At 33.1% G+C, this 17809-nt stretch overlaps 2 protein-coding genes across 2 annotated transcripts in view; one reads left to right on the plus strand and one right to left on the minus strand.

The window, feature by feature from the left end:
• The window catches only part of LOC123717612 (CD63 antigen-like), a 70263-nt gene extending 55423 nt beyond the window's left edge, over positions 1 to 14840 (minus strand). Inside the window, exon 1 of the mRNA XM_045673688.1 lies at positions 14688 to 14840. The gene's annotated coding sequence lies outside the window, so the exon portion shown is untranslated. The remainder of the gene's footprint in view (positions 1 to 14687) is intronic.
• Positions 1 to 17809, plus strand: part of LOC123717610 (pseudouridine-5'-phosphate glycosidase) — a 165688-nt gene that overhangs the window by 108609 nt on the left and 39270 nt on the right. The gene's annotated exons all lie outside the window — the stretch shown is intronic.

Here is a 17809-nt window from a genome sequence, read left to right on the forward strand (position 1 = left end):
GACCGTTTAATAACAATTCAATGTCGCTACACTGGTTCTTGATTATTGATGCATCAATTTCTTTGATCATTTTTAATGCATAGACAAGAAAGCCTTGTGTTTGACAAGTATCGTATTTTTTTGGATTTGAGACATGCTAGTAGTTATGTGAGCTGCCGGTCTTTGTATGGAGATGTTTAAATAAAACTCTTTGTTTGAAGCTGGGTAACAACTGACTTTAATGGTTTAAAATATGAACTTATAACTAACATAAATCTAAATGACACTTATGTTATTGGACATTATCGAAACGAGAATAAAATACAATTTATGAGTGTGGTAAAAATTAAATAATAATAATAATGATTTATTGCAAGAATATTGTACAAAAAGGTGGTACAATAGTATGTCCGCATATTCTGCCATACAATGGCGCGCAAATTTGTCTTTAAATGAGTTTTTTAGTTCCTTTATCTTTAGTTTCTTTACTTACTAGGGATGCTTGGAAGAGATCGCTTGTTAATAAGGCCGCCCGTTGCAAACCTAATAATTTATGTTTTTTTTTGTCTTTTTCAATATAACACAGAAATACCTAACTTAACGTAAATAGTAATATATATAATTATAATTAAAAATTAATAAATAGACAATTAAAAAAAAATTTAAAAGTTTGTAGCCTGTGGACAAAATCTATATTTGAGTCGTTTATTATTTTCAACCTGCTCTGTGAAATCAAAATTTAAATAAATAGTCAATTGCCGGTTTGACAGGTACGGCTGCAATTGTATTGCCTGTCAAAAATGATTCGGGTCATGATTGAATTGTTCATTAATCCATTCACTCTAATAGCAACCAGACTTCATCGAAAGTTTTATAGTTTACGACTGTATAGCATGTTTTCTTAATTACTTTATTGACAAGTTAGTGTATAATAAAACATGATTTACGCTCCATCCGTCTACACCAGTGTTTCCCAAACCTTTTTTGTGATATGCCCCTCCTTAGCCATATTAAAATTCTTATGCCCCCCTGTAACATACATACATAGGGGAGGGTGATTATTTTTAAAAAATATGTATATTACGTAGGGGGTAATTAAAAATTTAATTGTTCATTTAAGATACCTATACTATGGAGTGAGCAGTGTTGGTCTAGTGTGACTCTCATCCCTTAGGTCGTTGGCTTGAGACGACTTTCTGTCTATGTACGCAATTAACTTTCGCTTGGACGGTGTAGAAAAATATCGTAAGGAAAGTCGACGGCGTCTGTCAGTAACTCAGGCACTGATCAGCTGATCACCTACATGGCTATTAGAAGATTGTGAAGCCACTCGGAGCATGTAGTAAGCAAGTAAAAAAATGAAACCCATAAGGAAAGTGTGGTTCTCTGTACAACAGACTATATAAAGTCATTTGAATTTGGAATGTGGACCAAAGAGACCACATACATTTTCCGAAATCGTTACTGGCTGTCAAGAAATAATGTTCGCGAAATTAAAAACAAATCACTAAAAACGCGCGAAACAAATTTTACAGTACTTATATTCAGATTTAAGATCTGCCTCAAGTAATAAATAAAAGTAATGCGATTTCATAAATTGCGCTCTAGCAGACGTGATAAAAACTCCAGTATCCACCTCGAGAGCGACATTACATTAAACTCCAGCGACGTACGAATCTCTCGTTGAAAAACATTTGCTTTTAAAATGGAAGTTTGCTATTTCAATCCAACCCAGCTGAGAAAATGTATTTATTAACACCACATCATATATAATGCTATACCCAAACTGTATGTTACAAAATATGTTTCTAAATAATGATAATTATGGTTTCAATAAAAATAAAAACATAAATAGAAACGAACTCTTTCACTAACATAGATTACAAACTATTAGACATTGGCATTTGTAACGACTAGTCTGTGCAGAAACAAAACTTTTTTAGCATGACAACACTGGTAATTCTCTCGTCTTGAGACTATTATATTATATACTATATTTTTTAACTAATAAAATGCAAAGCTAATAATAATCTATTTCCTCAGACTTTAATAGATGAAAAATACTTTAATGGGTTTGAACCTAGACGTTCTAGCAGACTGCGATCGTTAAGAACAATGTAACTAGTGTCATTTGCAATCCCGCTACGAACTGACTAACTCTGGAATTTAAAAAGTTCTTATAGCTAGCTGAAGGCTCATCTGGTGTTAAGTCATACTCCATAGGCACTGACATTGCCAAAAGTAGCCGAACTTATTCGACTTAGGGTCCTTCAAGAAGAGAGCGTTCTTTAGGCAACAGATTTTTGTGACGCGTGCTTCGTAAAAATTTACTCTCATCATTATTCCATAACACGTTAAAAGAAGTATAACTTCAAAAATCTCAAAATTATCTGGAAGAAATCGCTTGTTAGCGATAAGGCCGCCTGTTGCCTAATAACTTATGTAACCTACTTACTTTTTGTTTTTTTATTTGTATAATTAAATATTATGTTAGCGAAGTATAAATAAATATCTTAAGTCATTACGAAATCTCAAATAATTACGAGAAAAAACTAAACACATTTTACAGACACAATACACACACATGCTCCGCTCTTAGAGTAAGATTCGTCCAGACATATTGGATTTGACACTGTAGTTCTTAAACCTGATTTATCATTGCCATGAGTCATACAATGATATGGTCAGTTTAGTGCCTTTAGTGTTCCTATCACAACTTCTATTGAATGAAAGATGCATACAACACCCCGTAAATCTTGAAAGGTTAAATAAATATTCTTCATGAATCCTTCTAGACATTCGTAAATAAATTCAGTACAGTTTCATTCAATACAATACATTCATAACCTAATTAATATACTGATTTTACTTTACAACGAATATATTTCTTTTACGTTGTTAAACTCGTAACATCATTTACTAATGTCTGAAAATTCTTGATTCAAGTAGGATATTTTTAATTAGTCCAGGAATTTTTCAGCTTGATAGGAATAAAAACAAAAATTCAAAATGAACAACTTTCTTCTATAACATTAGAAAAGAGATTTCTTTGTAGAACTTCAGTGTCTTAGAACTTTACCACATACGCAATTTGACGTAGTTTTGTTTATCGCCAGCAAAATAATTTAATGCTTTGTAGTTCCGACTCGGGATAGTCCAACATACAATTGGTCCACCGTAACATTCTTTTTGTAGATTTATGATACTGTACAAATTTTTTTAGTTCTGGCAATGACGGATTTTTTTATGGATACAGTTTTAATTATTTCACATCTTGGGTTATATTATTGCATTTTTAGGATCCCTGTTCTTTTTAAATTTACTAAATCATATGCCTATGGAGATGCAGCTTTCTAAGAGTGAAAGAATGTGTGAAAACATTTCCTCTAATATACATAATATCATAATATTAGGTTACATAGTGTGAAATACACACATACATATACATTCAGTTACATATTTTAAAATTGGCATTCGCCGAAAACAGTACGATTTATTGCTACTACATGTATCTCAAATAAAATCAATTGCAGCTTCCTTCTAGAAACATCCTTCTCTTTCTGCCGACCAGACTCAAAATCGTGCTTTGTTTCACGTCCCTCACATCAACGCTAACTATCCACAAAACTCAGTTTTAGATGGCGCAGCTCGAACACGACCAATATTGAAAACGTTATAGAAACCTTGCTGTGTCATTTTATTAGTTTTTATTGCTATTTTCTGAATTGTATAGAATTATGTATTTACATCGTATATTAGCGGATGCCTGGACCCATTCGACTTCAATACAAAGACTCCCCTCGTGATTTGTGTGCGTATTGCAAACTGTTGAGGAAGTTGCATGAATCTGGTCTAGCGCTAAAAGTTCTTATGTTAGTTTCACACATGTAAATATATCCGTATTATACTTATAAGTATCTGATTGTTATGTGTGATGTTTGAGAGCAAATATAAAACACAATAGTATTTAGTAAGTCACGAGTCTTTTAAATAAGTCAAAGTAATCAAATGCAATGTGCTACCGCGTTAAAATGGATCGTTACTTCCACTAAATGCGAACCTTTGACGCTTTAAAAAGCTTTGTGGACTGCAGGTCGAGCGAGAACACTTGCTTTATGCACTCGACACTTGATTTTTAATTTATTCCCTCTTTTTTTAAATGAATATTATAAAATTGAAATATAATTTTTTGTTATACGACAGGTAAAAATCACCTGATTTTAGTCAACTGCCCATGGACACCGAATGCCAGAGGTGGAGTGTGTTGTCGGGCTTTAAAGAATTGATACGCTGTTTTCTTGAAAGACTCTTAAGTCGAATTGAATAACACACGTAAAAGTACTAATGAACTTTCATTTCTGTATGTTATATACTCAGGTAATGTAATTATTACCTACATCTAATCTGTGTATCATTTATTTTTAATATATTGCTTATATCGATGAATAAAATATTTTTAGATTTTTCATTATATTTAAGTTCTGTCTGTAATTCCGCTTGAACTGTGACACATAGACTGCGTGTCTCAGAAAGGAAGACTAATCTCCTACTTATCTATTAGAAAAACCAAATGGTCAAGAATGAGATGAGTGAGGCTCAGAAGTAAGAGATAATGTTTTGTTTAGCTAGTTACGTTCTAACTTGCTATAGAAAAACCTATCATTAGTGTCTATCGATGCTACCCATTCTATGTGACATTTGACTAACACGGTTTTTTTGTTTTATTTTAAATAAACACGCATTATTGAAATGTAAGACTGAAATCACTATAAGGTTTCACTTGCAAACATAATACAGCGTTTATTTTTAATCTAAAAGTATAGTTTAATTACTAAATTTAAAAAAAATGGTATAATAACTTAAGCATGGCTGGAGAAAAAAAAATATTAGCAGACGCCTCATATCTGTAGTCAATGACACAGTAATCTTGACTAATCTGTGGCTGCGGCGTTATTGGCGCCATTCGTATATCAAGTTGGCCTCATTATACGTTCAATATTTAAATGATAAAAGCGTGTATTTGTGCATTTGAAAAACGATTGCAGTTTTATAAGCTTTAAAAACACTTGTCTATTCCTAAGATATCCTACAGGAAAATTAAAATTATGTAAATAATTATAAGTTTATAATAATATATAGCTTCAATCCGTTTAAAAAGTGTTTTCTTAATATGTAAAAGCCATGTTAATAAAAGCCAATACTATATCCTACAGGAAACCGGATAGAAGTTTTAACATTTAACATTTTAACGTTTAAAAATTATATATAATATATATGTAGATACTCTTGGGCCGTGTTCAAGTGCACAAGCGCTTATTAAAGATTTAAGTTGGCACCTGGTATATAATACTGGTGACTCCAGAGCTGGTGCTTTCCTCGCTCAACAAATAAGTATCCCAATACAGCTAGGAAATGCTGCCAGCGTTAAAGGTACACAGCCGAAGGACCAAACTTTTTTCTTTTTAAATTTTCTTTTTATTTTTAGGTTAAGAAAGTTGCAAATATTGTTTAATTGTATTATATATCTAATAAAGAAATTATACAACATATCTATGTAAATGTACCTACAGATAATCGTTTATTTATAAAAAAAAATTGTAAAGTATTCGAGTACTAAGACACTAAACTGTCCATGTCATTATGATTTACACTATTAGACCTTCTCCAAATTCTTCCACTTGTCCTCGCGACAATTTTCCAATTCAGCCCCGTTGTACCTTTTATTCACTCTCAAGTTTCTGGTGGGCATCCACTCTTTCTTCTTCCCACTGGGCCATTCCAAGCAAGCGTCTCCTTCACCCATCTGCCATCAAAAATGTAGGCCGGCCCATTTCCTCTTCTTGACTTTTGTATGTGTCCCGACCTCTTATGTTTGTACGGCTTTGTAACACACTGTTTTTAACGTTGTCTTTAATGAAAGTAAATGGCCTAGAAATGAACACCTCCAAAACTAAAATTATTACTTACAGCAAATTTTATAAGCAATATGCAGGCAGACCACCATAGACAACGCCTATGTATAAGCTACCCGTTAAAGTTTAATTAAGAGAGATAGATCAGAATTTATTTATATATAACTCGAAATACATTTTTACTATTTTACAAAATACAATACTTTACTAAAAGACGATTTTATCAAATAAATTTTTTTGAACAAGTTTGTTACCAAGGCAACTTTTTGTATGCCAGTATACAGGTCGTTCCAAAGTTATTTTATGGGACATGAAGGGAAGTACCTTAAATATCGTAGATATGTATTTTACTGAAAGAAGACTTAAAAGTTTAAAAGTTAGTCATTCTGCAAAGACTTTCTAAAAATTACTTGCCTCGGCTGGTAATCGAAAGGACTTAAATGTAAAAAAAACTCCCCTAGTTTTATGATGCCAATCGAAAGAATGGCCAAAAACTAATAACTCTTATTAAGTAACATAGGATTTTAAAAGAAAGGATCTGCGTGAAATTAATCAAATCCCAGCCTCAATGATCCCTCTTGTCTTATGCAAATATCCAATCTTTTAATGAGTCTGCTGCCTGTTGATTTTCCTATCATTTTATACTCGATATGATATGGCACAATTCTGTTTGCAACTCTCCCACGTTCTTGTATCGCTTTTTGTGTGGTATATCGTTCATGTATCCCGAAATAAGTGATGGAGCTCCGGCTCATGGTAGGAGAGTAGCACATTCTTTATGAATGTTTTCCTACTGGGATTGGTATGGATGGATCGATTAGATGGCCGGCCATCTAAGGTCCGGGTGTAAGGTGTAAGGTCCCCACACCATTAGAGTTCTTCATTTGGGTGGTGTTTTTTTTTGTACATTTAAGTCGGTTCGATTCCCAGGTTTTAAGGTACTTTCCTTTCATGTCCCATAACCTTGGGACGCCCTGTATACATACTTCACATACCGAACGCTTTTTCTCCTTCAGCGGCCTTTTCATCTTTATTTACTTTACTTTATACATTTAAAATCTCAACCAGTCGTCAGATCAAGTCCCTAAAATAATATATTTTCATGAATTATTTTTTTTTAATTTAAATTTTTATATTATTTTTAGATTAAGGTTATTATAAGATTTAGTTATGCACGTCTTCCACTTTACCCATCACATGTAAACACATGTGTTTAGTTTTTTTCATTACAAGTGTTTCTGATCGCTTGTTAACGATAAGGCCGCCAATTGCATCCCGTATATTTTTATGTATTATGTTATTAGTTTTTCTATAAACATGTAAATAAATAAAATATTAATATATACTGTTAGTAGTATTATTGGACACTTTTTATGTTAAAAATCCTTATTACTAAATTAGCTTAAACTAAAATTAATTATTAGTCTTAAGTTAGGCCAGATCGTAATGTTCCATGATGTCTTAGTTGTATAACAAAATGGTTGAGACTAGCTGCTCCCGAAACAGGGAATTCGAAAATGTGGGATCTTATTAACTAAACACCCGAATTGTTTACGTATAATAATGATTTTTTATTTTCTTCTTACTTTCAAAAAAATATTTCATTAATATACGGGTAATTCTATTTTAACTACACGATGTAACAATTAACTAGATTTCAAATGTAGATGTTAACTGTGGATGCTCAATTTGCGTGTATTAAAGTATTCGTTAACTAATCTATAAGATCATTAAGGCCAGCAATGGTCGTAAAGCAAGCGACTGTAAACTTAACCTTTTGCTATATGTTAAAATGCAAAATCATTGTGTTATTGGTAAAGAATACTTCAAGTAGACAATCATAGACACGCAACGTGACTAATAGTTAACTAATCACAATCAAATAATATAAGAATTGACCAATTTTAATATGACTAATAATGTAAAATGTAAAATTCCTTTAAAGACAAATTTGCGCGCCATTGTATGGCAGAATATGCGAAATTACTATTATACAACCTTTTTGTACCATATTTTTGCAATAAATTATTATTATTATTATAAACAAATGCCGCCGTTACCATCCTCTTTTTCATACACATTCACAATGACGACCTCCGTCGAGACCTTAATGTAGTGTACGTTGCCGCAATAATCAAAAAGATTGCTGGAGCCCACGAAAGGCTCCACCAACACGTGAATGTTGATGGTAATCTACTTCACACTACGAGCCTAGTGAGAAGATTGAAAAGGACTAAACCTTTCGAATTAGTGAATTAGTGTGTGTGCACGTTAGTCTTAAGTGCTAAACAGTGGTAAGTGGAAAACTACACAAGAACAGAGTTCATTTAAAAGAAACTGTAACTAGTGTTATTCGACACTTATTATATTAAAAATCCTCTTAAGTTACGTTAGTTTTAAAATACTTATTATTAGTCTTAAGTTGGGCTAGATTGTTGTGTTAAAAGATGTCTCAGTGCAGAGACAATAACAAAAAACATTATCTATGGATAGATTCGAGACTTAGCTATGTCAAATGTCATTTTTGACTTCCGCGTTTAACTAGGTTTGGACTCTGCATTTTACCCGTTTACGATCAAATATACAGTATTCACAATTGTCTTACCCTACATAGTAATAAAAAATATTTATAAATGAATAAAAAGAAAATTAAAACAAATTTAAAAAGGTTACTCCTTTTTGCAAGACAGCATTATTGGGATACTTCATGTTCAATACAGTTAAAATAAATAAGCTCTAAATACACTTTGTAATCGTCATTATCAGCCCCGGGCCCGGGTCGTCATTGATTACAATTGGATTACGATAAATTATTCACAAACACTCGAATTGTATACATTGTGAATGAACTGTTTTCACACCGGAGCGGAATTTGCATTTTTAGTAATTGTATTTTGACACATTCGTTTTTCATAAATACTCTTTTGTTAAAGAAGTTTTCATATTCGTTTCAATTGCCTGATTGGTTTTGCACAGATCATATGTCACTTATATTTTTCGACTTTTATTTTAATTAAGAATTAGTCTGTGCTAATACTTTATGTCAAACTTTTTCTTGTAGGTTTTACTACTTGTATAATAGCTCCAGAGGTTGTTAAACACCATATTTTTATTGATACCTCTTAATTAGTCCACAACCGTTACCACTTCCTTCAATGTAGGAAATAGTCGTGGCTTCTTAATGTTAGGGAGTGGACGGGTTTTGTGACTGCGGTGGAATTTTTGTATCTGGCACAGGTAAAGACACAGTTCACGCGACTGACTGTCAACTTTTAGTAATGCAGAGGCACCAGAAGAAGAATTAGTTTTAACCCTATAGTCAGAGGTCCGTCCCATTGGAGTATAGTGAAATAGAGTGTGCTGTTTTGTCCATGCACACGTATTCTTCATGCGTTCCCAGTGTCAATAGAGATATGCCGTGGCCGGGAGTTACAGTGGTAAAAAAACCTAAGAATAAGCAAAATGTCTACTAATAAACCTGTAATAACTTAAACCTTTTTTTTTGTATGAGGTGAATATGCGCTTGCGCAGGCCCGCGCCAAGGATATCGAGCTTGACGCGGGGACTGTTGGGGGGTGTGGGTCTACACTCAAATCCCTCTGCTATACAGAGGGGTAGCGAGACCCGACCCACTAAAAACACCTCAGGCCTTCACACGCCCTTAAGATGGGCCCTTGGGGTTCGCCAGGCATTCTACCCAAGGAATAACTTAAACCTAGTATAACGTCGGTGTATCTGTTCATACTAGCGTTATTCCAGCCGCAATCCTAGTATAAGTCTGACATAACCAAAAACATGACTGACGGATTTTTAATGAGATGGAACAAGTTTAAAGAAGAATCATACAATTATGCCCACATTAGAACTCGCAATAGTGTAGAGAGATGTTTTGGTGTATGGAACCGCTTCAGCTATTTATTGTCAAGGAATTTAGAACATGTCAGGAAGCACCAAGATGTATATAGTTCTATTCATTTTAATAAACCTTCTTCAACGCATATATATATAGTTTTAGATTAGATACTCAAAATTTGAAAGATTGAATACATTTTGACGTACTTTTTAAGTCAAAGATTTTAAATGAAGGAAACAGTTGACTATTACTATTTAGCATAACTGTTTATTAGCTTAATTAAGCTTAATTACGAGAGCCATGGTAAATAGCTTGTAAAGAAAAGGTATACAAACGTATAGTTTATGTAAGATGTCTCCCCTAACCTACTTTGACACATCAGGTCAATGTCACACCTTTACGTTAATAGAATTATTTTTAGAGTTTCTTTCAATAGTGTCTTGTGTATATAACTATTGATTGATTCTTTATACAAACAATACGTAATTGGAACAGCAGTTGTTTATTGTCAAAGGATATTTCTGACAGTTGACAGTTGCTTATGGTATCTACAAAAATATTTTATATTTCCTATCCACAAATCAATGGGTAAATTCGAACGGATATAACCATAAACAAACGAAATGAGACATAATTAAAACAATTAGATCTTTCTTAAGTTAATAGTCAAAACGACATGCATTATGCGCGCCAAATTTTTCAAGTCTTATTAGAAGCGTATCTTTTGATATAAATTTATGTTTCAAATTTATTATATCTTAAAATAACACTGCCACAAGGACCAAACTTATAAAATTTGTTTTAATTTTCTACATAATATTTTTTTTTCTATTAAACAATATGAAGCTTCTAACTTTGGTAACATTTTAATTATAAAAATACATTTATTTTTTTAATTAACCACTCTTTCATCTCATTCTACCTAATTGTATTTACGGTGTGACGAACAGAAACAGATAGATAATTACATACAAATAATTCTGAGCGAAACAATTACAAATCGTGATTATAAAATCGTTTCGTTCTGGGAACGGGATTACAACTAGAACTATGTATGAAAACTGTATTAAAGGTTAAGAATATTATACACACTAAATATTTTTGTATTGGAACAGTTGCGCTGCCTGAAACGTCAGCATACTTCTGTAAAGTGTATGAATGCTGGCCAACACAGTGTAGGTAGCTCGCCCAGTGAGGCGACTACAAAGTAGGTAACGTTTTTTTTTTTAAATAAACAAACCCAACGACCGGTTAAAATTGTAACTGATAGCGCATGATACTTAGAAAATAATTCATTTAGACAGGTCACATTTCCACTGCAGTAATCAATAGTTAAAAATAGATACCAATTACGTTGCAATTCATTCGTTTTCAAACACAGGTTAGCAAATAAATTCCTTTTTAACAATTTCCTAAAGATTCTTTACTACATAAGTGAATACATGATAAACGGTAATTCCCTTAAAATATCGAAATGATAGGTAGCTCAAATCCGATTTCAGTTCGTCCATAAAGCGTAAGATTTATCAAATATTGAAAATTAACACATTTTTCGTCAAAACAATTCAAAAAGATCATTTCGCTATTTACATATATACATTTTGCTACTGTTATTCTAAAGAAAATACATAAAAGCATAATATGCTAATGCACAGCCATCCATTTTATGGGCGTGGGGAGTGAATTTGAAGTGGAAATGATTTACTTGCAGATATAACGCAGTCAAAAGTAACACATTGACGCCACGTTCGATTGTCATGTGTCAAACGTCAATGAGACGTATGTCATATGTCACAGAAATGGTGTTGACAAATCACATTTAGCTTGCATCGTATCGTTTTAAATATATTCTTACTAAATCTTTTAATTGTACCATAATTAATTAAGTAGATATTTAGAACGATATTTATTAACCGTGTTGTGTTCAGACGAGTTGTTCGGACCTGAAGCAGAGTTTCATTATCATACCTCGAAGCAGAATTCAATATATCACCTCGACGTCCGTCGTTCCACAACTGAGCGTTTTTCAAAACAATTTCTGCCGCGCTCCACCAGTATATGGAACTAGCAACAAACAGCTAGCATTGAGAGTCGATGGGCGGTATCACTAAAGACAAGCCTCCTGCCCGTGGGCATATTTAAAACAAATATATATTTTTTTTATTTTACTTAACAATAGAATTCTAAGTTTTTCTTTATTGGAGTTTTAATTAGAATAATGTTGTGATTTTCGTACACGCAGAGATGCGGTTTGGCTTTCAGCCAATGCCTCGATTCATACAATCGTTTGCTCAAGTGCATGAATATGTATGGACTTCTTTGAATGTACAGTACAAATTCTTTTAATGCAATTTTAATAAATAGTTGTATCACCAATATCATAGCAAAATATATAAAATATAATTTTATAATCAGATTTATCTATACAGGTCCGTAAACTGCGGTTTCAGATCAACGATTAGTTCAAATAAAGAAGTAAATTTTTGCTAACAAAACTGTATGTTGCTTGTAATAAAACATTATTTTCATAATTAAAATCTTATCGAAGCTAGTAGCTTCATGTTATTTAATTACAGTTGATTCTATAATTTGATAAACATTTCAGCAAACACTTAAAATACGTCTGTTAAACACAAATAGAAGAATCTAAAGCTCGCGTGACTCACACGAAAATTATAAACGAAAAATGAAATTGCGAGGTTTGCCAGCACACGATTTAATGTGGTGTAAATCAGAAAATAGTTTCGGAAAACTTTTCAACGCATATAGAATATATATCAAATATTACTGTGTATTTTTTTCCTTGGCTCTTATATATATAGCCTGAACTATATACAAGGTATAATCTTGTAGCGGCTGGAAATTAACAGAAGGAACAAATGAGGACTCTTGAAGCGCCGGAAAATTAACACAAAGAACAAATGAAGACTCTTGAAGCGTAGAGAAATTAACACAAGGAACAAATGAAGACTCTTGAAGCGTAGAGAAATTAACACAAGGAACAAATGAAGACTCTTGAAGCGCCGAGAAAATATACACAAGGAACAAATAAAGACTCTTAAAGCGACGGGAATATACACAAGGAGCAAGCTAAGCAGCTTGAAGCCTCGGGAAATTAACACAAGGAACAAATAAAGACTCTTGAAGCGACGGGAACATACACAAGGAACAAATTAAGAATCTTGAAGCGTCGGGAATTTAGCGCAAGGAACAAAGAAGACTCTTGAAGCTCCGGGAAATCAACATAAGGAACAGATTAAGCAGCTGGAAGCCTGGGGATGTTAAAACAAGGAAGCGCCGGGAAATTATACGTAAAAAAGTTAGATCGCTTTAATAATGGCTACATGGTGTGATTCTCATCCCTGAGGAACCTTGCTGTGCGTAAATAGACTTTCCATCATCTTACTCGCCTATTACACTCATTACAACCCAAACATTAAAGGCGTCTGTCAGGCACACCAAGAAAACTCAAATGATCGCTACAGAAATCTTATGATAAAAAACACAAAATCATTTCGATCATGATAAATGATACATTGTCAACTAATTAAATTTAGTTTTTTCTTTTTTGTTCTACAGCCAAAATAATTGGGATGTTTTCCTGCTTTTAAAAAAAAACTATATGTTAAGATGTTTAATTGGACCACATTGTTATATTTATATACATCTATTTCTGTATTGTGCTGTAAATCTTCTTAATAAGTAAGGAAAAAGTTGTCGCGTTTTCGTTCACGTAGCACCTTTTCGCAGTGTTCTTTCAAAATACATAATCAAGATATCCCTAAGTATGACTTACATCCCTCTAAGTGTACTAAGAAATAAAAACAACCTATCATAAATAAAATCTTAACATGTTTTTCTGGGTGCAAAGTTAAAATCTTGCTTTTATGAGAATGTCGGAAATCATATTACGCTTCTGTGGGATCCGTATCGTTGAGAATCATGCATAAGTCAAAGACTGCTAAGTTACAAGTGCTATTATCTACAGTACATATTACGATAACATAATTAAGAATGACGCTAGAGACGCTAACCCTTTAGATCTTGTCTGTATTTTTATGATTTTCTAAAGCAAGTTATAAGCCAGCCTTCTGTGCGACACGAGGTCCTTTAACTAAAACAGGTTTCTGATGCATAGAACGTGATAATTGTTCGTATAAAAAGAAAATTTCAGTGGTGCAGCCGTGAACCACAACCGACAAGAAAAATGTCTTTTTTAGGATTTAAATATTGAAAAAGCAAAGTGTACTTTAAGCCCGTCCTAATCAACAGTATGGAACTCGATTTAGCAATGTTTCTCACTAATCTTCGTTAATATAAAATGAGTAATCAGAAGTTCAAAGCATAATAACTCAGCTTTATCGCTCATAAGTTGCTTACTAATGTAATATATTAAACATTCACTTTATTTATTAAAGATATAAGGACAAGGATAGGAAATGTTTGGTTGGAAAGGGAGATTTGGTGATGTAGAACGGATGCATCAGAAGCCGTTAACAACCAGGATATACAAGGTAACCATAACATTCATGGTGTCATGAAAGAGAATGAAGCGAAAGTAGCGGCCGTAGCTAGAGGAAGCAGTTTTCTACTCCTCCGGGAAGACTTGCAACACCTTCAATACTTGGATTAGAATATTACGCAAATTATTTCTTCAGTCAGGACGACTTGATAATGGTTCTTCAATTGCTTTACGATATACGATAATAAATAATATGTAAAATTAATTACGTAAAGTAATGTATTTTTAAATTATTTTTGCTTGTGGTAACAGATAACAATTCACAGAACATTATTATACAGCAACAACACGACAGTTTAGTCTAAGACAACGCTTACTTCTGTTGTTCGTAATTTGTGTGTGTAAATCTTTAATACAGCCGGGCTTCAAACACACAACCTCATCTTGGATATATTTAATATTTAAAACAATATATACATACCGTACTTCATCGTAGAACAACCGCTACACAACAGGTAGAAACATATTCGCACAATCACACTAGCATAATTTATAATTAAAACTCATTAATATCGGGATTAATACACGCAATTGTATTCGTATGCGAGAAACTAGACGTTTATATCGCCCGAAGATATTTTGTGGACTGGACTGAGCCGTCAGCCCGCCCGCCCGCCTTGAAGCGCGCCGCGGCCGTTCGATATGTTCGCCGCCCCCGCCTGCGTTGCAAAATCATTGAAAAACCAGCTGTTTTATGCCAAAAATATATATAATGTGAGCCAAAAGTGTATAAGGATTTTATGTGATTTGTAAAATCCATAAATGTTTCATTATCTTTACAGTTTTTTTTGCTTGTAAGTATATATAATATAGAGCTACTACTAGACGTTGCCCTGTCTTAATTATTTATTTCGAATTGGTATAATAACTAAAAACTATTTCAAAAACAATGTGTTTATTATTCTAATGCTTTATGATAAACAACATTCTTTGTTTGTTTTTCTGGCACGTATATAAATAGTTTTGTTGGTATTCCGACACGTGAACAGGCGACATATAACTGGTCATGTGAAAATCATAGAGTTTCAAGATGAATGCCACAAACAATTAGCGACTGTAATTATTTTATGTATTTTATCAATATAATAACTCCGATCGAAGCATTTGTTTTAAATGATATTCATTTTTCTTACAACCTTTTTGACGATATTTGCAGCACGCATTCTGTCAGTGTTATGTCAAAGGCCATAATGAAAAAAGTTTGAATTGTAAAAGCGTTGTGCACTGCAAAAAAATTGCTATCGTAACAAAAGTAATCTTAAATTTTGCAATTTTCCGCGAAATTTTCTTATTTTTTTCTTTCAAGGAACCTTTTCCTGTAAATAACAAGTACAACAAAAAATAATTAGCGAAATCGGTCCAGCCGTTCACGCGTGATGCCGTGACCGAGGGAAATAGGGATTCAGTTTTATATACTTATATAGATTAGTTATTCATTTAATAAAATATCTAGGTTTAGTTGGAGTAACAACTTGTCTTACTCTATCTTTTAATTTCAGACCTACAGGTTGTTATATATTTTTGTTATTAATGGCTTCTAATCTCTTCGAATCAACCGTTGTAGGGACAAGAAAAAGATGGCGCGTGAGGAAAAATATGACGGTATTTTTTTAGAGCCGAGCCGATAAAGAAGTTTCACTTCAAAAAATATTACATTACACATAATAAAATGGGATGTATAGATGAAACTATACATCACGCACTACGATTCCCTGTATCGTAGTAGTATTTTCAAGTTGACGTAATAATAATTTGAAGTATTTTAATAAATTCTACATAACACTTACAGAAGGATACTATTTGTTTTTGGTTTGACTATAAATTATATTTAAATATTATAAACGCGTATTGTACAGAGAGAGAAAGTTATCTTGTAACTGTGATTTCGAATATTCAAAGCTACACTAAGTAGCCAATCGTAAAATCATTATTAACCTACGTTATTATAATAAATAACAACGTTTATAAATAATCATAACAATCTAGAAAGAAAATTAAAGCACATTTAAAAACAGTGTATATACTTATATAACAGTCTATATTTGGGCCTTTTTAACGTCAATAAATTAACGTTTACGTTCGTTAACGAAATTTAATTTAATAATTTATATTAAACATTGCAATAAGTAGAACAGAGACATCATTAAAAACCAATTTTCAATTCGAAGTATTTTTTATCCTGTCTGATTTCTTTACAGACATATTTCTGCTTCCGCTAGATTATTATTATGTTTTAAACGGTATGATTGACGCCTTTGAGTCAAAGAGATTTTAAGTGCTAACTTTTGAGGAGGGCAACCGGGGCTACAGCCTCGGGGCCTCCATAAAACACATGACCCCACAATAGTAAATGTTTTAAATTCCGACTAGTACAAAACTTTTAATTTGATAATTTTTTATTAGTTTGTTAAATAACAGAATCCATTTGGTTTCACTATAAATTATTGATTTAAGAAACTGAAAAAAATTGTTCATTTGGTTTGGTCACCTCTAAATCTCTGGCCCTCCGCGTATGTCGAAACTCAATGTATTTCTCCCCCTCTATAGTTAATTAACTAATAAATTAGTTAATGATCATCACTAGATGGCGGTTGTAACATTTGAAGTGACTGGCATAATTAAACAAAGTCAGTTTGGGGTAGGTTAGGCGGGCCAGATTGTTCTGTACGGCTGTGAAGCGCGAACATAAAAAGTATATATAGATACCCGTCACTATGGTCGCATGCTTCCTGTAGGCTAGTTGCAGAAGGTCTCTAACGCCTTCTCGTTAATCGAGTTGGAATGTCGAAAAATTATCCAGAACATTCCACAACGAAAGAACGGGAAGAGCTGGGCAACCTTTTGTGCCATGACCGCTGCTTCTTTCGAAAAATTACAAAGGTTCGTAACGTTAGGGAGAGGATGGTAATTAAGAGTTACATCTGGCATAGGACTAATGACGCTTTATGAGATTGACGGCTAACCTCCAGTTAGGGACAGCCACTGTAAGAAGACGAAAATCAGTGTAGAAAACCTCCTTGACTGGGGAAGCCGTTCACGTGGACTTTTAGTTGTTACTTCGCTCACTCCAGCGCCTTGCCCTTTTTCACTGCCCTTCAGGCGATTGACCACCCCGCGACGGACCAAAACCGAGGTCTGAGTGTTATAAAAAACCAAGCGCTTGCCGTTGAAATAGCCCATTATAGCAGAGCTAAAACAGACCGAGCTCAGTTGTCAAGACCTTTCAGGCCAACAGCGAATACTATTCAATAAAAGTTAAATTAAAAGAGTTCTTCAGTTACTTTTTTTAGCTCAAGGGAAGCCTAGGGAAAGTAATTCTTAAACTTTCCATATAAATGCGATTTATAATTATATTCATATTATATATCATCATTTATATGAATGAAACAGTTGGAAAATATTAAAAGTGCTCAACGTAATTTTAGCAAATAAAAGATATTTCGCAATAGGCAACATTATTAATTCAAAGATCGCAATCTTGCTTTTATTGCTCTTCGGATTGCTTCTGAATTTATAAAAACTTTAACCGACTTTGAGAAGTGT

Source organism: Pieris brassicae, chromosome 13 (genome assembly GCF_905147105.1).
Source record: "Pieris brassicae chromosome 13, ilPieBrab1.1, whole genome shotgun sequence".
Taxonomy (NCBI): domain Eukaryota; kingdom Metazoa; phylum Arthropoda; class Insecta; order Lepidoptera; family Pieridae; genus Pieris; species Pieris brassicae.